This window comes from Mandrillus leucophaeus, unplaced genomic scaffold, assembly GCF_000951045.1.
Source record: "Mandrillus leucophaeus isolate KB7577 unplaced genomic scaffold, Mleu.le_1.0 Scaffold262, whole genome shotgun sequence".
NCBI classification, from domain to species: domain Eukaryota; kingdom Metazoa; phylum Chordata; class Mammalia; order Primates; family Cercopithecidae; genus Mandrillus; species Mandrillus leucophaeus.
This window is the reverse complement of record NW_012102721.1, coordinates 759,785-782,658: the sequence shown is the minus strand read 5'-3', so window position 1 is coordinate 782,658 and position 22,874 is coordinate 759,785. Positions and strand designations below refer to the sequence as shown.

Genomic DNA, 22,874 nt, shown 5'->3' with positions numbered 1-22,874 from the left:
CCTCAGGCGATCCACCCACCTTGGCCTCCCAAAGTACTGGGATTACATGCGTGATCCACTGCACCTGGCCAATGGTACCTATTTTATTGGGTGCCTGTGCTTCATTTAAACACTTAGAACTCTGCCAAGCACGTAGTAAATCAACCAAAGATCATGGTCATTAATGCTACCCACTCTGATCTCCCTGCCATCCATCCTTCCCTCTGCAGCCAGTATAACCATCTGCCTGCTGCTTAAGGCCCTTCCACAACTCCCCACTGTATTCAGGATAAAGCGAATAGTCTTTGACCTGCCAGGACTTGCTCAACGTGGCCCTCATCCTCTCCCCAGCCCCTTTTCACCTCTTGCCTCCCAACTTCTCCTGGCTTCACCCTCGTGTTCCAGGCCTTCTGCTCTCTGCTCCCCTCACCACCAGGACTTCTTGGGACTCATTCATCTCAGATTGCAATCACCTTCTCTCCCTTCTTTGTCGACATACGTCCTTCTTGTCATTCAGTTCTCAGTTCAAGTGTGACTTCCTCAGGGAGGCCTTCTGTAACTCCTGTTACTTGGCTCATGTCCCTGTGGGAGGTTTTTATTTGTTTGCAGGACTTGTTAGTTAATTTCCGTCTCCCTATGTGTGTGCACTGGCCTGGAGTTTAACACATAGGTGGTAGGTGCTCAATATGATCTATGGCATGAGAGTTTCATGAAATAGTACCCTCCCCTCTCCCATGACTTCTAGCAGCTAACTCCTCCCTGCAAGGACTTCCTCAACCTAGGGATTGAAGGTCAGGGTGGAAGCGGCTGCCTTTCTGGCTGCTGTTTTCAAGGTCCTGCTGTCTTTCCAAGCTTTGGCTGGAGAAGACGGAAATGTCACTAGCAGATGGGATGTTACCATCTCCCATGCACATTTGCATCCACAGTCATAAGAAATCCTCACGATGACTCACATGTCAGGTAGAGTCATTACTCTCCTTGTTTGTTAACTTGCAAAAAGAGGGCAGTGATGCAGAGGAGACAGCCTCAGCGGACGCCAAGGAAGCTCAGGAGGTAAAAAGGCTTAGCGGCATTGTTCAGCATTGGGTTAAAATGACCCAGTGCTACCTTTATACACCTGCCTGGATCTGTCCGTTGCGGGATGGCCTAGTCAGGCATCTCTGTGCAACTGCAGCCATCTGCTGAAGGGGATAATACACCTTCTGGCAGCTGCGGCCATCTGTCCTTCATCGTGAGGGGATCTGGGCAGGTGCCATTGTACCTGCCATGCTAATTTTGGCTTCCTGAATTCTCTTCTCATTTACTGATTCTGCCCTTTCCCCTATCCCTTCCCCCACTTATTCGATCACCAATTAATCAGTCTGGAAAGAGTTTTATCTGAATGAGTCTCTAGTATTATGTGGCCTGATGGTGCGGGGGTGGTGATGTGCCCGGGTATATAGGATTCTTGGCCTGGGATACCTGACACTAAGGGGATTATGTGGTTTAAGTAGTTAACAATAAAGAATGAAGATAAAAGGAATTTAGCCTTTTCCATTGGAGTTTTTGTTTTCCAACCCCTCCAGTTCCTATTCTTGTGAGCAAAGTTCCTACCAAACTGAGTGACTATGTAATATTTATCTTTGCAAAATGTCCAGCAGCAGTAGGACCCATGTCCCACAGACCTTGCTTCTTTTCAGCAACTTTTTCTTTGTCAAGGGTTTCAGTGCATGCTTGATTTCTCCTATCGAGGGAGGCACAACAGATAGCATCTCCCTCCTCAAACTGAGAGGACATGGAGAGGCTGGTCCCATCCATGCCTGAGACCTTGGTACCCACTCATGGTGGAGAAGGAGGAAACAGGGATCGTTCAACACTCAAGTCTGTTCACTGTTCAGGCTTTTAGGGAGAAGGAGGCCAGGCAGAGGGATAATACCCTTCTGTGTGGTGGTTTAATTTTTGTGCAAATATCTGGAGTCCTCTTATTGTCCAAGTAGATTATTCATGCTGTAAAACTTGAGATAATTGGCTATCCTTTTGGAGTCAGAGGGTTTCCTTTTAGAGTCAGAATGTTTGTTGGAACCTCCAGGGAGGCAGAAAGTGCAGGCACCAGCAGAAGAAGTCAGCAGAAAGCTCCAAGAAGGTTTATTTAACGTATCATCATCATCACAATCATCATCACAATTATTCTTTTTCATTTTTTGCCTCTCTGGAAAGACGGGGCTCCAGTTTCCACTGAGTGAAGTTTTAAGCTGGCTCATATCTTAACCCACTTACTCTCTGCTCTCCTGCACTCCAATCTGCTGAGACGTCTGTAAATCCGTGCCACCAACTATGGTTTTCAAACAGTCTGAAGATTATTTCAACCGGACCAGAGATTGATTTCAGTTTTCCGCAAGTAGAAACAAGCTCAAGTCAGCTCAGCAACCTGGCAACTTACGTGACTTGGAGCCACTCTTTTTGTTTCTTCCTCTTCTTTCCCGTTAGCAAACTCCTAATCTCTCTTGGCATCAGGACCTGGTCTCTTGCTGTAGGACCCGCACCAATGAATACCACTCAACCAAAGTGACCCTGGGACAGACCCAGTATAAACACGGTCCCTCGTGAGTCAAGCATCTGGGATAAGTGAGCAAACACTGGGCTGAAAACCTGGGACTGGGTATTGTTTAAGAGCTATCACCTGCTCCTTGGTTCTCACTGTAGCCCGAGGCTGGCTGGGTCGGAGGGTGCATGTCTCGTCCAGAACCACACAGAGGCCAACATTTTATCAACACTCACCAACCAAGTAAACACTTGACCGGCTTACTTTTTCCTGGCTTTGCTCAACTTGATAACAGAGAAGGTGTTCTGGAGAGAGACGGGATGGCAGTGTTAGCAGAAATAACTGCTCTAATCTCAGCAGTGGGAGGATTCGCTGCTGGGCCTTCCTCATGGGTGGGGAAGAACATTTCTCACCCAAGTCAAGAGTGGTCTTTTTCCCCCAGTGAAGCTGCTGTGTCTGACTTTGTTGAGGATGTGGGAGGAACTATTTAATTACTATAAGGTGGGAAAGACTGAGCAAAAAGATTGTTTAACAGCCCAAACGATTGAGATGGTCCAATTAAAGAGCTGACCCTTCAGTCTTCTCATGCGTGATTCCTGCCATTCCTGGAAGATCTACTTTCCTTGTTTGCGGGACATTTGTGAGGCCAACACCTCCTGAGGAAATGCAGGAGTTTAGTTTATAACTAAACTCCTTAGTTATAAATGGGATTATAAGTATATTGGTAACAAGGGATCCAGAGAGTAGACAGACTGGATGCTCAATCAAAAATTGTGCTTCTATTTCATGAGAGTCTTTAGGAAGTGGGAATGTTGAGATGGGAAAGATACAAAACAATTAGAGAAGATGTTTGTGGAGAAGGTTTTCCCTCCTAGCCAGGTCATAAACTCCTGGGTCAAATCTCTCCATAGATTCCTATTTGCGTTAGGAGTTCAACTGGGGATGTAACATGTCGGAAGGAATCCAACCCATATTTCACAAGCAGGTGAGAGAGAGTGAAGTGGCTAATGACCAACATCTTTAGGCACAACTTGAGTAACGGAGCTGAAATTTTTTTCCTGGGGCAAAAGACCTGCCAACAGCTGCTCTTGGAGATATGCCAAGGCTGGGCCATCAGAGAGTGAAGAGCAAGTCAGGGAAAGAAACTGAGGGTAATAAATATACCTTGGTCTTTTCAGGATCCTTATAGAAACAGGTTCATCTGCCAAAACATGACACTTTCCAATCCTATTGTACTTGTCTGTGATTAGAAGAAGGTCACCACTTTGATGCACTGGAGAACACGAGAGTATACGATCAAAAGGAGAACAGGTGAGTGGGGTGAGGGCAGCCTTCCTTTCTTACTCAGGTGGCAATGATGCCCTGCAAGGAAATCTTTGCAAGCTCTGAGAAATTAGAGCGGAAGAAATAAAAATCAAGGGCTTACTGTGTGTGATGGAGTAAAACGTTCAATAAATGCCCTTTCAAGTCAGAATGATCATTCATGCCATCAATATTTATTTAATACTTCTTAGGTGCCAGCAGCAACCTAAGCATTAGGGATAAAATAAGAAGAGAGGGTGTCTTTGCAGTCACTGAGCTAAAATGTTGCTCTATGGATAGGGGCTAATTGAAGACATGGCTACCACAATGATGTGCATTTTTTCGAGAGTTTTACCAGGCTTCAAACCTTTTGGTGGAGAACATACAAGGTTTAAGAGTAAGACATCTAATGCTCAACTACTTGCATAACTTCAAGTGCAAAGACCCCAACTTCGGAAATGTCCCTTTAAGCCTCCTGACCTCTTCAAGGCTAAGGTTCTTAATTTTGCTATATCCAGAGGAATGGGACTACTGGGTCACTCATGGGGCAATGCAGGCCCTCCCAGGTGGGTGCCTGGAGCAGCAGTGACTACCGATGACTTCCCATCTCTGCCCTCACTTGGGGCCTGTTGCCTTTGGCCCTTGGTCTAAGCCCTGCCCGTATATGTCCTCTGGCTCAAGCTCTGATGATCACATGAGGCACTTTTCCTTAGACCCAAAAACAGGATTGTTGGTCAGCTAGCAGAGTGGGCTGGTGGCCCCCTGGCAAGGATGCTGGCTGTGACTCAAAGGCACCAGGATTGGGCAGGGGAAAACCCCTTTAGGGAAAACCAATGAAGGTCCTTGGGGGAAAAGAACGAAGACTTGTGGTGGGGAATTGGCGACTCTGGGCAAAAATAGACCTGGAAGAAAAGCAAAGGCGTCACTGCCAGGAACCAGGTCTGCTGGGAAGTGCTGGGGGAAGGCCAACCAGGAGCACCTGGTCAGGAAGCCAAGGGCACCGCAGCCTCTGAGCTCTGAAGCCATTGTAGGCTGGGTAAGAGGGTGTGTGATTATTGGGACTCTGTGTTTCATACCCTTTCCCCAAACAGACAAGGTATCTGACAGTCCTACGTGATCTTCTGAGGATGGCAGATCAGAGTATTGGAATTTGAGATCTACCCAGGTAATCTGGAAGGTGTGGGTACTCTGTTGGAGGGGAGGTGGTGCTTCTCCCCCACCCCATGTGAAGAGATGTCATTATATATTTTTGTTGTCTCTTTGCTTCCTCTTTTCTCTTATTTATTAATTGCCTGAAAACATGGGCAGGCAGGAAGGTATTAGTTTTTCCATTGATCTTTGTACTTTATTTTCCACATACACCTTAAGAGAATAAGGAAAAAGTCTATCTATCGCTGTGTATTTTTATAAGCTAACATCTAAATGTTTTCATAAGTTTTAGAAAGTTCATTTCTTGGTTAAAAAATAAGACACATATGCAATATTCTATATGATGAAATAAAAGAATGATTGGTGACAATTAAATAAATATTATGTGATTTGATAAAACAGGTTTATTGAATGAAACACACCAACTCTAAAAGAAATCTCTTCAGATTATCTGCCCATTTTATATAATGTGTCTTAAAGAATTTGGTAGTCCCACAAAGCATTCTATTCACATTTATGAGGACAAATGACACTAATCTAAATGGCTTTGGCTGTTCTACATTCAGAATGTCACAAAACAGGTCTAAACATTATTTTTAATACCAAGCTTCACCATTAGCAGAAGTATCTCTCAGTAAGGGAAAGTTTGGAGGTCCCATGGCTCAATGGACCTTGATTAATCATGAAGATAGTCTTTTGAGACAATACTTCGATTCCTTCTGTAGAACGCCAGGTGTGTATTTCAACTAGGTTAATGAGCCACAGAAATATTTAAAGTAGGTGAGGGGCACCATTGTTCTACAGTGGGGAAAGGACTGTTCTGAAAGCAGGCCCACTCTCAGATCAGTTTTAGAAAGGTTACTGTCCTATCATAGGTGCTTTGGAAGCAGACTCTGAGAGCTGGGTGCCAAGGTTTACTGGGGAGTGTTCTTGGGAGATACACATGTAAGGAAGTGAGGCTGGCAGAAGTGGGCAGAGAGAGAAGCTGACCTGTGATGGCGCTATGACTGAGACCTCAGTTGCTTCCACAGGAGCTGCATAACTGGAATGATCCATCAGAGTTATTCCAGAATGAAGAAAAGGGGCTGAACCTAAATACCCATGCAGAAGCCAGTCACTGGTGACACTCGTCCCCTGGGAGGGGGCACACACTTGGGCTAGGCAGGTCTCTGTGTCACTGTTGGTCTCTGGTGCTGATGGGTTGGACGTGCAGCAGCAGCCGTAGCTAGATCAGCCTTGATGAGAGGGAGCCCCTGCTGTTGGGTCCAGGCACAACCTCAACCTCCTTCTCTGTCACCTTGGCTACTCTGTGAGTTCCTTGTGCCAGAATTGAGGTGGCTGATCATAACTGGCTGAGTCATTCTATCTGTGACATGGTGCCTCTTATGGACTAAATTTTGTCCCTCCCCTTTCAAATTCAGGGGTTGAAGCCTTAACCTCCAATATGATTGTACTTGAAGATAGGGCCTTTAAAGAGGTAATTAAGATTAAATGAGGTTATAAGAGTAGCACACTAATCCAGTATGACTGACGTTCTTATAAGAAGGGGGCGATGCACCAGGGATCTGTGCACACGAAGGAAGACCAAGTGAGGAAACAATGAAAACGTGGTTGTCTGCAAGCCAAGGAAAGAGGCCGCAGGAGAAATCTACATCAGTCCCACATGAAGGGGAACTACTTCTGGTCTTTTTTGCTGACACAGAGGGCAGAGTACACATTTCCAGGTCAAGGGCAGCACTCCTGTGTACACCATAGTCTAAAGGCTGTGTTAATCTCTCTTTGCCATGTACGGCACAGTTGCTACAATGGAGGCTACTACTTGCTTGAGTATGTGATAGTCCGTTGTCATCTCCATGCCCCTCTGATTTCTGTAGTGGCCATACTGATGGATTTGTTGCTGGAAAATGGGGTCCCAATCTAGATCCCAAAAGAGGACTCTTGTATGTCATGCAGGAAGGAATTCAAGACAAGTCACAGAGCACAGTGAAAGAAGCAAGTTTATTAGAAACTACTCCATTACAGAGTAGGGTGTTCTCAGGAAGCAAGCAGAGGAATGTATCATCTTTATTTTAAGTTTAATTTTTTATATAGGGGTTTTGTCTATGTAGAGACTAAACTAAGTTGTGCCCACATACGGGTGGGCTGACAGCATGACAAAATTATTCTATTGATTTAAAGAAAACTATCCTTGACATTTTAGTGTGTAAGTACATCAAAGTGTAACTATAATTATCTTGAAAACATATATGAGTATTGGGACATCTGGACTTTTCGTTGTTGTAGGAGTGTGTCCTTGTAGCATCACTGAGCTGCTTCCTTAGCTGTAAACATCTCAGGACCACGGGTCGTGACTGGCAAGGAATGTGCCTTGCCAGTTTTAAGATGGAATTGATTTTAAAATGGTGTCGCATTGGCTCACCTGGGCTCCTGCCTCCCTAACAGATTAAATTGGGATATAGCAGTGATACCACCCCTGCCTTCTTCAAATTTCTGGTGGTACCACTAAGCTCCATTGTTCTTCTGGGAATGCATTTTGCTTTTTTAAAAATTATTTTGGCCAAGGACAGGGATTGGATTTCTATTTGGCTTTCCCCAGTATTAAAACTCCTCTGCTACAGGTCAAGGTTCCAATGTGAGACTTCTGACAACCACCAAGCATTTTCATTCCAATTCTCTGTTGAGTAATTAGGAAAACAACCACTCAGTGGTCTATGAGTCAGACAAATCCACTGTACGCTAGACATGGGCCAGGACTCCACGTATTACCTGGCTTCCGTATGTCCCCAGCTAACAATGTCAATTCAGACTCTGTGGACAACAATCTTACAAGATCTGGGGATTCTCCTTATTCCAGTGCATGCTTACTTGAGCTCATGGCCCTAGGCTTCAGAGTCCCCAGTAGGACTGAGCCCCATGTGCCTGCAGCAGTAGCCCACTCACTAGGTGTCCTGTACTGATCCCTTCCCCTTCCCAGCCCCTCTTCCCCTCTTCCTCACCGTGCTTCTTGGATCCCTGCCTAAGAAACTGCTTGCATAGAAAATCTTTGTCTCAAGGTCCACTTTTGGGGGATCCCAAACTAGGATATACAGAGTCTTCTGCAAAGTTGGGACAATAGTATCCATTCAATTGCAGCCATGCCAGACTTAGCTCTTATATCCAAGTTAAAGCATTTACCACAAAGTCCTATTCCTCACTCCCCTTATTCCTTGCCACCACAGGACACTTATTTCCCTTGAGGGGAGGAAGTTCCCACTCTTCTTTGTAAAAAATTGACCCATCCATAGTACACTTCTTAGCAGATCTAGGGACGGAGAAAGAACCTGGATGAGAGTAAAGAGCGCGGGCATGTGAGTGCACAAGGAGGTCTGGAGCACCAAGCATGGGAATGCCTTTGGGCTCTCTTTGCTTTGACCGAACGCCTTGCTGTACATAACAGGTAAGGGCAGGCCACATACTTTAATTTTCTTCCAGGTGCCTTGCACAATGCTTCGCCTATAGAAGGCACCTAGTGACTATTTGTCTTATAACTGAGCAAGAGATTTGGGATTTGCCCTGTGCCCACTTGGCACAGCAGTGGGCCTCTGTGGGAGGGACTGAGAATCACCTGGAGATTTTCTTTAAACACACACACACACACACACAACTGTGCCCCACCCAGGATCTGTACCTTCCTGCCTGGGGAAAAGGCACCTGTGGGGGCCAGTAGACATGAATCAGTCCACGTCCCGAGGTGTATACAAAAGAAAAATCTGTGTTTTTTATTGACTTAAATTTTATTTCAAAAGAACAATTTCTTCACCAAGCTGGATCATTTTCTGAAAGTTCCTCTTTGTAAAGGGCTGAACTATGACCTCCTAAAATTCTTCTGTTGAAGTTCTAACTTGCAGTACCTCAGAGTGTGATGGTATTTAGAGACAGGACCACTAAAGATGCAATTCAGTTACCATGAGATCATTAGAGTGGGCCCTAAATCCATATGATAAGTGTTGTAATGAGGATACGAGGACACAGACAGGCACAGAGGGAAGACCGTGTGAAGACACAGGCAGAAGACAGCCATCCACAAGCCCATGTGAAGACACAGGCAGAAGACAGCCGTCCACAAGCCAAGGAGAGAGGCCTCAGAAATAGCCCAGTGCCACCTTGATCTTGGATTTCTGACCTCTAGAACTGCTACAAAAAAAGTCTGTTGTTGAAGCCACCTGTCAACAGTCTGTGGATTGTCGGGGCAGCCCTAGCAAACAGAGGCACTCTCCCTAATCTATGACCAGATCATGGTCTCAGGGACATATGTAGGTTGTGGAACTGCTGAGAGGGGTGGGGGCAGGAGTGGATCCTCTGGTCCTCATTGGGCCTCATCATCAGTCCATATACATTACAGTCCATTGGCTGGCCCTCGGGGCAATCAGGCCTGAGGTTCAAAGCTCCATTTGGGGTGAAGATACCTTTCTCAAGTACTTAAGAGGACCAGGCAGCTGCCCCTTTCCTGGGATCTTGCTGACCTATCCCAGTCTCCTCCCCACACCCCAACAGAGTATCTCCCTGACCTGGGGAAAATTGCCTGATCTGGGGAAATGTTCCGTCTGTTTATGGGTCCAGTATTTTTTGTTTCTACTCTGATCTGGTTTGGCTCTGTGTCCCCATCCAAATCTCACGTTGAATTGTAATCCCCAGTGTTGAGAGAGGGGCCTGGTGGGAGGTGATTGGATCATGGGGGGTGGACTTCCCCTTTTGTTGTTCTCGTGATAGTGAGTTCTCATGAGAGCTGATCATTTAAAAGTGTGTGCACTTTCCCCTTGTCTCTCTCTCTCTCCTGCTCCACTGTGGTTAGATGTGCTTGCTTCCCCTTCCCCTTCTGCCATGATTGTAAGTTTCTTGAGGCCTCCCAGTCATGCTTCCTGTGAAGTCTGCAGAACTGTGAGTCAATTAAACCTCTTTGCTTCATCAATTACCCAGTTTCAGATAGTTCTTTATAGCAGTGTGATAACAGGCTAATACATACCCCTAAGCCCTTTTATTTTTTCAGCTCAGTAGATTCTCTGAAATCCCCCAGGGGCTTAGACTTTCAGAAGACCAAAGCCAGGCAGTTTCTGCTTTTATTTCTACTGCATCCCACTGGGGGACAGTGAGCACAGAGCCCACTCACTTTATAAATAAGGGACAGGAATAGGACGATGAAAACATCTGACATCCACACCTAACTGACTTTTCCTAGGTGATTGGAGGATGCCTCTCTGTCTCTCCATCTAGAGCTCTAGGGAGAGGGGTGCCCCAGTATGGGAACTTCACACAGGAAGTGCTCAGCGGGTGTTGGATGGCTCACCCCATGCTGGTTGGCAGAGCATGAGAGAGGAACGCACTGGTGTGGATTTGGGGCATGGGCAGGTGGACTCGGATGAGACCAGAACTCTCATGAGGGTGCAGTTGTGCAAATTAAGCACTTCCCCAGGCCTCAGCAGCCTTAGGGTGCAAATAGGTCACAGTATGTTTAAAAAAATCAGGCTCAGCCCCTACTCACTCTTCCAGGACCTCTTTAATGTGCCTCCATCCCTCCCAGAGATCTCTTGGTGACCTCCAGTTGGGCTGTTGTGCTCATTACCAAGGGCATCCGAGTAAGTAAGTTGTGATGTGGTTCTGTATTCTCCTCCACAGTCAGGTCTTGCTCATGGAGGGCACTTTTTACCATGAACACTGGCAAAGCCACCTCCATGACTGACCCTTGTTATTAGGGGCTGCTGTTGCCTATGACATATGCCAATGGCTGAGAAGAAGCTGGGTAGTGGGTTGAATGGTGACCCCCAAAAGATACGTCCAAGTCCTAATCCCCAGTACCTGTGAATGTGACTTCATTTGGAAAAAAACATCTTTTCAGACATAATTAAGGGAAGGATCTCCAGATGAGATCATCCTGGATTGATTAGGTGGGCCTCAAATCCAATGACAGGAGTCTTCAGAAGAGAAAACACAGACATAAAGAAGGGATTGGAGTGGCACAGCCACAAGCCAATGGATGCCTGGAGAGACCAGAAGCTGGAGGAGGCAAATGATAGATTCTCCTCTTGAGTCTCCAGAGGGTGCCATGGCCCTGTGGACACTTTGACTTCAGATTGCTGGCCTCCAGAACTGTGAGAGAATACATTTCTGTTGTTTTAAGTCAGCCTATTTGTGTTAATTTGTTGCTGCAGCCAGCACCGTCCCAAGAGAGGGTGCCGATGTTGTACGGGAAGCTGTTTCTGCCCCATGACTGCGGCAGGCTCTGACCCTCCACTCACCCTCATGGCTCCATTCCAAGTGGAGTGGGGAGAATCCTCCCCGTATAGGGGATTGAACTCCTTCCCTACAACCAATGCTGCCAGTACTGGATGTATCTGCAGATTTTTCCACTTCTTTGACCCAGCTTCTCTCCAACCCCAGCCCAGCAGCAGGTCTGGGTGGAAGGTCAGCTGGGGCAGGTGATGACCAGCATGGACTCCAGATGGCTCTTGTCCACTGTCAGGGCCTGATGTCCCCGACGATGGCCTAATGGCATGACAAGAGTCACCAGTTAAGGTGCCACAGGGGCTGGCGGGTTCTGTGAAGGAGGAACGGGGGTGGTGTGGCAGAGGGGACGAGGAATCCCAGCTGCAGGGGCAGCGGCTGCTCCTCCCCTCCATGGAGCCATGAGATCGTGCAGGTCCGAAGCTGTCAAGTCTCCAGGATCCAGACATCAGTGTGAACTTTCTCAATGTTTAGACGCTGGCTCAAAACATTTAAAGAAAACGCATGCCCTCTACAAAGGGCCTTTGCACAAAAGATCTCAGTGGGAATCTTTATATTCTTAGGGGTCCACGGATGGCCTCGGGTCTCTGGAAATCTCTAAAGAACACACAGACCTAAGAAATGTTTTTTTTGTTTGTTTGTTTGTTTGTTTTCTGGGGAGGATCTCTGTACACTACATCAGTGTTCAGAGAATCCAAAATATTAGGAGTCCCTGCCTTATGGTGAGGTATTTTGCTTGTTCATTTTCTAAAAGGCTTCTTGAGTCTGTGCGCAAATATCTCCTGGAAATTCTTCCCTTTGTTGGGTCTGAACTTGTGTGCATGTTACTTAGGTTCAAGCCTCTGGCTGCCTGTGGTTTTTCTAAGTGTGGGCAAGAGAAGGTTCTGGAATAACCAGTGAGATTAACGCCGTACATCTGTGCTTTCGAACTGGGACATATGTCCCCTCAGGGTGGCTACAGGAGAACTGTGGGTGCAGCTTTCTGGGGCACCATTTTTTTCAGGTTTCGGGCAATTATTAATGCTACATTTAATATAAAATAGATATGGGTATAGCATGGAAGGAAATGTAAAATTCTCATGAATTATTAAGATAAATACAAGACTTCAAAAACATTCCATGCAAGTTATGGGGCTGCTTCGGGCTATCCCTCCAGACCCCCGGTGCTCATTTGCCCTCCTCTGCAGCTAGAGGGACCCAGTAGAACATTCTGAGAAGCTCTTCCCTACATAGCACCAAGGACTTGGCAAAACTTTGTCTACTCTTAATGGTCCATGGTTTACCAATGTTCCTTTACAAAAGGAGCTGAGGAGGCGACAGGCATTTGGGGCTCTGTAGAAATTTAGTTTAAAGTATGGTGCAAAGATTCACAGCCTCAAAGACTCCTGGAGTCACCTGGAGGTCTCTTGGCAGGACCTTCATCTCCAGGATCATTTATGTTATGTGGGAGACCAGATCAAGTACACCCTGGCATGGACTTCCCCTGAGGCTGTACTGGAGCCTGGCCTCTGTGTCTGTCCTGGCATCTGCCCAGCAGCCTTCAACACAGTAAGGGCCTAAATTGGGCCTTCACACTTGACACTGGCCAATGTGCCTGCCTTGTTTTTATCCTAGCTGAGTCCTGAGATGAAGCATGCTCTATGCTAACCACATCATCTAAAATACATTCTCAGTTTCAGACAGAAAATGCAGCCCCAGAAGAATATACTGCATTAAGATCTGCATTCACAGATACCTCTAAGTATTGGAAACCGTATAACTTGGTGTTGCTTGCCAAGTGTATTTAAGCTCCCAGGACGGTAAAAGATTGGCATTGACTCAGGGATCTTGCAATAACAACTCATAGTTTGGTGGGAGGAAACAAAACTCAGTGATTTAACTAATCTACTCTCTTTTAGACAGGACCCTCCACTTTTCCACCAGCTTTCCACCAGTGGAAAGAAGCCAGCCAAGAATCAGGTTTGTGCCTATATTTCCTTGAGCCGTTTTGCTAGAAGTTAACAGAGGCTGGGCTCCTGGCTCCACTGCTTCTCTTCCTGGCTGTGCAACCTCAGGCAATATTCCTATTACCTGCCCTCAGCTTCCATTTCCGCATCTGTAAAGTGGAGATGATAGAAATCCAATAGCGATAATAGTTGTAATTAAATGGGCATACATAAATTTCTTATCAGGGTGTCCAGCACAGTAGAAGTGATTAATAATTCTGAGATTTTATTTTCTTACTTGATCATACAGCAGCTTCTGGCTACCTGGATCAGAAGGTTGATGAAGGCAATGAAACAAAGATGGAAAAACGCATCACACAGGTAAGTGCCTGTGCTCTTCGACCTCCAGAGTGACACAGGTGCCTGGAAGGCATGTTAGGTTGGGGTAGGGCCAGGGGAAGGGTCCAGCCAGAAAGAGGACCAGGATGAAAGGCTGTTGCTGCCTTCAGAAAGCTCAGTGACTAGGGAGACAAACATGTTTCAAACAAGGGGCCGTAGTGGCATTTGGCATATTGCAAACTAGAGGCTTATAGAAGATGCTAAGAGAGGATTGGAGAGTGCTATGGTTTGAATGTCCCCTCCAAAATTCATGTTAAAATTTAATTGCCAGGGTGACAGTATTTAGAGGTGATGAGGCCACGTGGGTACCACCCTCAAGAATTGAAAAATGTTGTTATTGCAGGAGTGGGTTAGTTATCATGAGAGTAGGCTGCTTATACTAGTGAGTTTGGCCCCCTCTTGCTCTCTTGCTCTCTCGTGCTGTCTTGCCTTCCACCTTCTGCCATGGGATGATATACCACAAAGGCCCTTACCAGATGCCAGCATCTTGATATTGGACTTCCTAGTCTTCAGAACAGTGAGCATACATTTCTTGTCTTTATAAATTACCCAACCTGTGTTTATAGAAACACAAAATGGATAGAAAGTTGGTACTGAGAATTGAGGCTGTTATTGTAACAAATACCTGAAAATGTGAAAGTAGCTTTGGAACTGGGTAATCGATAAAGGTTGAAAAAATTTGGAAGAGTAGGCTAGAAAAAGCCTAGATTTCTATAAACAGAGTAGTAAGACAATTCTGGAGAGGTCTCAGAAGAAGAGGAGAGCTGTAGGGAGAGTATGAAACTTCTTACAGATTACTTGAGTGGCCATGGTCAGAATGTTGATAGAAATGCTGACAGTAAAGGTCATTCTGATGAGGTCTCAGGTGGAAAAACAGGATATCTTTTTGGACACTGGAGTAAAGAGCATCCTTGTTATGAAATGGCAAGGAACTTGGTCAAATTGTGTCCATGCCCGAGGGATTTATAGAAGGTGGAATTTAAGAGTGTTTGACTAGAATATCTAGCAGAAGAAACTTCTAAGCAAAATATTGGAGGAGTTGTGCAGCTACTTTTAACTGCATATAGTAAGATCCAAGGGGGAAAAAATGACTTAAAGATGAAATTTATAATTTAAAACAAAAGCAGAACAGAAAATTTTTTTAAATATTCAGCCTGACCATTTAAAGAATGAAAATGTGTTCACATGAGGAAACCAAGGGTGTGGTCAACAAACCGTTGGGTAAGGAGACCTGTACAGATGGAAGGGGTCATCAAGACAGTGGAAGAATGACCCCAAAGGCATTTCAGAGATCTTCAAAGCTGCCCTCAATCACAGATTCAGAGCTCTCAGAGGACAGAATGATTTTGGGGGATGGGCCTGGATGCCCTGTAAGGGCTCCCTGTCCAGGACCACCTTGGATCTCTGTTTTTACATCCTGGTATAGCGATTCTCTGCTGCTCCAGCTGTGGTTCAAGTGGCCCCAGTTGTGGCTCAATCAACTGCTCCAAAAGGTACAAGCTGTAGACATTGGCAGCATCTACATGGTGTTAATTCTGCAGGCATGTAGAATGCAAGGGCTGTGGGGCACAGTGACCTCCACCTAGATTTTAAAGGCTGTCACAGTCAACCTGGGGGCCCAGGCAAAGACTTGTCATGGAGGCAGAGCCATCACAGAGAGCTCTATCTGGGCAATGCTGAGTTGAAATGTGGAGTTGGATCTGCTGCAGGGGCTGTGCAGTGCCTAGTGGAGCCAGGGTCACTTCTGATACCCCAGAACTGTAGAGCTGCCAGTTTGAAATATTAACCTGGGAGAGCTGCTGGTGCCACACTCCAACCCATGAGACCTGCTAGGTAGACTGAACTCAGCAAAACCATAGGAGCAAGGATGCCTGAGTTCCTGGGAGCCCAACTCCTGCCCCAGAGTGCCCAGGACATGGAGTCAAAGCAGATTATTCTGGAGCTTCGGGTTGTTCTCTCTGTTGGGTTTTAGATTTATTAATACCTGGGACCAGTTATCTCTTTCTTCTTGCCTATTCTGCCCTTTTGGAATGGGAATGTCTACTTTATGTGTGTCCCAGCATTTTATTTTGGAAGCATGTAACTTGTTAATTTCCCATGTTATAGCTGGAGAGGAATTTGCCTCATGATGAATCATGCCTTGAGTCCCCCCTATTTCTAGTTCAGATGGGACTTTGGGCTTTGGACTTTTGAGTTGATGCTGAAATGAGTTAAGACTTTTGGGGCATCAAGATAGAATGAATGCATTTTGTATGCCAGAAAAACATTAGTTTGGGTGGCTGTGGTTGGAATGCTGTGGTTTGAATGTCCCCTCCTGCCTTACTCTGTTTTCTGTTGCTAAAATTGAATAACTGAGACTGGATAATTTATAAAGAAAATAAATTCATTTCTTACAGCTCTGAGGAAATCCAAGGTCGAGTGGCCACATCTGGTGAGGGCCTTCTTGCTGGTGGGGACTCTCTGGAGAATCTCAATATGGCTCAAGACATCACATGGCAAGGGTGTGAAAATGAGAGCCATGCTGGCTTTTAAGCAGACTCATTCCTGTGATAGTCCATTAATCCATGTATGGATTAATATTCTTATGAAGGCAGAGCCCTCATGACTCACTCACCTCTTAAAGGCCCCACCTATTAATACTGCTACATTGAGACTTTTCAACATACTTTTTGGAGGGGAAAATTAATCAAAACACAGCACTTCCAAAACTTGTGTTAAAATTTAATGGCCATTGTGATGGTATTAAGAGGTGGGACCATTAAGAAGTGATTAAGCCATGAAGATTTCACCATCATGAATAGAATAGTGTCATTATTGCAGGAGTAGGTTTGTTATCATGAGAGTGGGCTTGTTATAAAAGCAAGTTTGGCCATCTCCTGCTCTCTTTTGCTCTCTTGTCCTCTGCCTGGGGATGACACAGCATGAAGGCCCTCACCAGAGGCCAGCACCTTGACACTGGACTTCCCAGACTTCAGAGCTGTGAGAATAAATTTATAAATATATTTTCTTTATGAATTACCTAGTCTATGGTAGTCATGCAACACAAAATGGACTGAGAGGAATTGAGGGCACAATCTGGAAGGAATGAAGGTGAACTTCAGCAGGATGGAGAGCAAAGCACAGGACTGGGGAGCAGGAGTGTGGGGAGAGCCAGTGGAGAGAGTACAGGGAGAAGAAGGGGAAGGAGTATGTGAAGGCAAGACTGGCCTTGGAAGGAAGTAGAGCTTGCAGGTTTTGAGCTTCTTCACAGGTGGAAGGAGGGGAATGAGACACCTGGCACAGGCAGCTGACAGAAGTGCAGGCAGGCAGATGAGATGAACTGGGTCAGGACAAACTTTAAGCCTGTCCCAGGGTTGGAGCACAGTGCTGGATCAAGGAAATTCATGGATTCTAGTTCTGGGGGTTATCATAACATACATCATCCTGGTCCCCAAGTGGCTCCAGTTTTGAAGTATATGAACCGTTGCATCCTGCTTTGAATGAAATCCTCAAAAAGCCCCAGATTTCTTCCATATACCTGTCTTACTGTACATCCAGCTCCCTGTGACTAGGCTAGACCATGGGCCATTGAGGGTGACATTGTGATTGACAATGACAACCCTTAGACCTGGAGAAGCAGGGTCTGAGTCACCAAGTCCTGGGCTCAGCCCAGGAATTGGAATTTGATGAAGATGCTGCTGGATGCAAGGACAGTCTGACTGTAGGAACGAACTACCGTGAGTATAGTGAGAAGGTCGGGACATGCTATTAGTGCAGATCCACCAGCTAGAAGGCTGAACTAGCAGGAAACAGACCCAGAGGGTCCCACAGTCTTGCTTCTCAAAGTCTGATCTGAGCACCAGCAGCACAGACATACCCTAAAAGATCTTATAAATGCAGTCTTAGTCCCAAGGCAGACTTTTTAAATCAAAAATTGAATTTAAACAGGATTGCTGGGTAATTCATCTGTATCGTCAAAAGTTTTGAGGAGCTCTGTGTTGGAGAGCCTCTGTGAAGGTAGGCTGAGAGAACAACGAAATAATCCTAGCTAACAGTCAATTGTGAGCTAGAAAATATTATACACTCTTTATAAAGATTTTAAGCTTTACAGCAAGGGTCCCCAACCACTCCCCCATGCCAGGTCACAGGTGAGTACCAGTCCTGGACTCTTAGTAACTGGGCCACACAGGAGGAGCTGAGTGATGGGTGAGCGAGGGAAGCTTTATCTCTATTTATAGTCACCCCCCACCCCCTTGCTCACATTACTGCCTGAGCTCCACCTCCTGTCAAATCAGTGGCAGCATTAGATTCTCATAGCAAACTCTAGAACTGTACATGCAAGGGATCTAGTTTACATGCTGCTAATGAGAATCTTATGCCTTGTGATCTGTCACTGTCTCCCATCACCCCTAGATGTGACTGATTAGTTGCAGGAAAACAAGCTCAGGGCTCCCACTGATTCTACATTTTGGTGAGTTGTATAATTATTTCATTATATATTACAATGTAATAATAGAAATAAAGTACACAATAAAAGTAATGCACTTGAGTCATCCTGAAACCATCCCCCACCCCCACACCCCTGGTCTGTGGGAAAATTGTCTTCCACGAAACCAGTCCCTGGTTCCAAAAAGGCTGGGAAGCACTACTTTACAGCACCTCTGTAAAAATATATGCCCATTTCCAAAAAATGAAACTGAGACAGAGAAAAGTTCCTTGCCCTGGGTCTCATCGCTAGTGGGTGACACTGCTGGGTCTTCACCTACTGCCTGACTCTAGTGACTGCTGCTCAGAGGAGGGTGTTTGGCGGCAAAGAAGAGAAAACATGACTAACAGTGGTTTAAACTTGGATTAATTGTTACTGAAATGAAGAGTCAGGAAGGGCAGTTTGGGGACTGATTTAGCACACACCTGAGGCTGAGTTGCTATGTCTGCATCTCTGAACTTTCCCTCATGGCTAAAAGACACCTCTGGTTTCAAGCCTCAGGTCCTCCACTGGCTCTAATAGAAGGTAGAGTTTGGAGAGAATGGTAAGAGAGCTCTTTCTCCATGCTTTCTTTCTATCCGGGAAGAAACACCACTCCCAGACTCCCCCTGGCAGATTCCCTCTTGGCACAAAGCCTGGAACAGGTCACATGGTCAGCCTAACTGCAAAGGGTGCTGAGGAAGAGAGTTTCTCCCTTCTTCTACTTGAGAGTGGGAGGTGTGCACGGGAGGAGGGAGTTGGGAAAGGGTTTAGGGAAGGGATGCAAGCAGGTTCTGCCCTAACCAACTTTGTGACCTTGGGGAGGCCACTTCACTTTCTTTAACCGCATAATGAGGGATTTGGACTGAAAGAGATCTAAAGCCTCTTTTCAGTGTAGAAGAATTTATTCTAGACCGTCAAGTCTCTTTGATATACCCAACATCCACATGCAAAAGGATGACTGATTGGTGCCATCCCTGGCCTTGGGAATTTGAAGCACCTGGAAGCTGGTTGATCTGCTTGGACTGTTTCTCGTCCCCCAGGGTGTAAAATCAAAAGTGTGTCCCGAGGAGTTGGGCTTGTAAACACTTCAGAGACCACTGATTAAAGTGTGAGGCAGAGCTGCTGCTGTTAGTGGTCACTGAGATGGCTTTATGAACCCAGTTGCCTTGCAGAAGGTAGCATGGGACTCAGAAGGTCAAATGGTGGACAGAACAAAGGACTGCGTGTGTTTAACTTGAGCTCTCTGGTTATCTGGGGTAGGGTGTTCCCCCCTTGTCCTTCTTTTTTCTTGATTCATGTCTAAGATGGGTTGTTACATCTACCTGTTCACAGTCGCTTATGGTGTCAGACTCTGAGACTAACAAACCTGGCTTTGAATACCAGCTCAGCCACTTGCCAGCTAGGAAACACTGGGCAATTTGCTTAGCCTCATTTAAGCCTCAATTTCATGATCTGTAAAAAGGCGTAATGGTATTTCATAGGAGTGTTGCAATGATGAAACAATATGTGTGTGTCATGTAAAGGCTGAAATTAAGGCTTGGTATAGTGTGCTGCCTTCAAATCTGGTCAAATCAGCAGGGCCTCTACTGACCTACTCACAAGAGCCTCTCTCCATTCTACTCTTGCAGATAAGGTTCCTGTCAAGCAACCCACCTTATCAAGTGGACCAGGCACAGCTCCTACTTATACCTGAGTAGTGGGTGTCAGTTTCCTGCTAGGCTCGGAATTGTTCAAAGCCCATCAGATTCTCCTGCAGGAACCGGGGGCACTTCACCCTCTTGTTGCTACAAAGCTTGCCACCCACAGCCCCTGCCTGTTCACCCTGCTCCTGAGGGCAACCCCTGTGTGGCCGGCATCCCATGCTGTGTTCACCTCTCTGAAGCTGAGAGTGTTTGTGAATAGTAACTGCTGTCAGTCACATCTGCTAAGCGTCGAGTGTAATGTCATCCTCATAATTCTAGTGTGGAATGCCTCCCTCACCAATGGGGTGAACAGGGGCAACAAAAACAATGTGTAAAATATTTAGACACTGCAAGATACGTATTTAGAACCTGGCAAATGTTAGTTAAGGCCATTATTGTTATTATTTTGCAAAAGGATAATAATTTGGTTTTCTTTTAATGAAATTTGTTTGGACAGAATGCTTAGCTCATAGTGTTATTCTTAGATTCCTCCAAAGAGCTTTTCTGGAATTTTCTTTCCCTCATTAGCAATTATAAAGATATGCTAATGCTTTGCACCAAATGGCAGCTACATGCTTGAGACCAGCACTGAAAATTAATCATGGAATCACTGCATATCTGAACAAGGGCCACAAGAGGAGGCACAGATGGGTCAATGGACTTGACCAGAGCCACCAAGCAAATTCAGTTTGCAGTATGGAAACTAGATGTCCTGATCCAACCATCTTTCCCTGCACCCTCCCATCTAGGCTAATGAGGAGAAATGTAATCACGGTGGTAATTGCAGACAAAGAAGAACATCACTTGGTAAAGCAATATGTGTACTTGAGTTGGCCATATGGAAAATCCAGCGCAGGATATGGGGGTGAAGAGTCAGTTGCTGTGTGTCATTGGTGGGATGGAATCTATGGCCTTCTTGGCTATTCTTTACATGAAACATTTCCTGTGGGTGATGGTCCAGTTAAAAGTCCCCTTAAAGTTAAAATAAAATTAACTAAAACCAGTATGTCATACTTCATCGGTCTGGTGTCTCAACCAGGGAAGCTCATGCCAAGATGAGAAAGAAGTCTGCCCTTCCCATGGCTGAGCTGTGGTTCCTCCTTATCAGTTCCTAGTAGGAGAAGCTATGTTCCCCTTAGCCTAGAGGCCTTCACATTCTGGACACTGGCAGCTCAGTGGAGCTCTGTTGTACCACCACTGTGGCCCCAGAGCCTGTTGTTGCTGTCCAAATCCAGGGAGTCTAAGGAAATGTCCCATTCTCACTGCTGCTAACAGTGATTGGCAGGCCACTGCAACATGGCCAGCTTTACCACACTCTGCCACAGTCCCCAGTGGCTGCTTTTTATGGCTATGCAAGTAAATGCCATCAGCCTGAGAAGGAGTGGCATAAACTGAGCCTTTATCTCTGGTCCTTGCCTTGCCCCATGGTGCAGATTCCACTTTGGGCTCAGCCAAGAGTGGGTCATATCATAATTGGATTAGACCCCAATGTTATTGTTTTATAGGAACTCACACAACCATTTCCCCAGGGTGCAAGGCTGCCATCAGTATGGCTGGGCTGGTGAATTTTCAGGTATCAGAGACCTACGAGACTCAGAACTCCTGTTACCCTCTTATCACCACACCTTCTGCCATGGTAAATGCTAGCACATTCAACTAGTTTAAAAAATACCAGCAAGGTTCTTTTTATTTAGTGCACACTTATATAGCACTATGAATATAGGAGGAAAGATGGAAAATTCCAGCCTTCACAGAGCCAATATTTCCAGTGTTACTGCCATTCCCTGCCATGGGCTAAGATCAAGATCAGCTTCATTTGCACATGTTTTATGCAAAGGGAAGAACTTCTCTTTTTGTAGGATCTATCTTATCCTACTCTGCAAATTCCCAGGGTTTGTATCAGCAATTAGCACACTATGTAGCACCGGGCAAGCTGGGAGGTTGGCAGGAGGGGGCCACGTCAGAGGACAATGCCGGAACTCCACCTCCCTATAAAGCCAGGGCCAGGCTGGTTCCGGCACAATGTCCTGTTTCACGGGAATTCATTTCCTCTGCATCATGTCTATGCACAGAGGTAAGTAAACAGGAATTTCTCTGTGCTCCCTGTAGAAAATCCCCATCTCAGATTACCTTGGCATCTCCATATGCAGATGCTTGTCAGGGGCCCAGTCGAGGTTGCTTGAACAGAATTGGCTGGGCTCCCTTCGTCTGCTGATGAGATTAAGGAATAATGTAAGATAGGGGCAGTCACACCATTACACTCTATTAGCCTGATTTATGTTGGATCACTGAACCCCCCACCTTAGGTGCCACCCACCATTCTAGCCCCTTAGCTACCTACAAACCCACTCTGGGGTAATGGGGTGTATATAGTTTAAAATCTGTTCACAAATTCTTTGAAACCCTCTTGAAAAGGTGGAACCTATTCTCCTCTTCTTGAGTGTGGCTGGACTTGGTGACTTACTGTTAATGAATGGGTGGGGGGAGGAAGCAACATGAGACACTGGGCAATAAAAGATTCTGTGGTTTCCTGTTTGCTTTCTCTCTTGGATTACTCTCTCTGAATGATGCTAGCTTCCTTTGCCTGAGAATCTCTACAAAGAGGAGCATCTGATGAGGAAATGAGAACTCCAGCCAGAAACCAGCAATAAATTGAGGGCTCCTATGAACAATGCATTCTCCAGCCCCAATCAAGCCTTTGGATGACTGCAGCTCCTGCCAACATTTTGATGGCACTTCATGACAGACTTTGAGTCAGAGCCACCTACCCAAGCCACTCCAAAATTCCTGACCATCAAAAACTTTGAGATAATCAATGTTTGTTGTTTTAAACTACTACCTCTTAAGATCGTTTTTGATATACCAGTAGATTACTAATATAAGGCACTATTATATTCTCAAAAACTTCTGAGAATCTTACCCCAAACCACCAGCTTTATTACTATCAGGGTATCATAATGAGAGGTTGTAAGTTTACAACTTGTATCAGTCTAGTTAACAGTTGTGTTAATCAGGTTGGTTAACACTAGCTACTGTAACAAACAAGACCCTTCCCACTCCACCCCACCAAATCACAGTGGTGTAACAGAATAAAGGTTCAGTTCTCCTTTGTGAGAAGTCCAGTGTAGTTAAAACATCTGGGCAGATTATAGACCAAGATCACTGAGGGAGGAGGGGGAGAATGGAAGAATTGACCGTCTTGGTCAGAAAAG

At 45.7% G+C, this 22,874-nt stretch overlaps 1 long non-coding RNA gene across 1 annotated transcript; it reads left to right on the top strand.

Moving 5' to 3' along the window:
* Positions 1 to 757: 757 nt before the first annotated feature.
* LOC105542561 lies at positions 758 to 20,354 on the top strand. Its single transcript, XR_001006492.1, has 6 exons — positions 758 to 939; positions 13,112 to 13,168; positions 13,445 to 13,515; positions 13,999 to 14,050; positions 14,687 to 14,754; positions 19,609 to 20,354. It is a non-coding gene; the product is annotated as an uncharacterized LOC105542561 (long non-coding RNA).
* Positions 20,355 to 22,874: the final 2,520 nt, after the last annotated feature.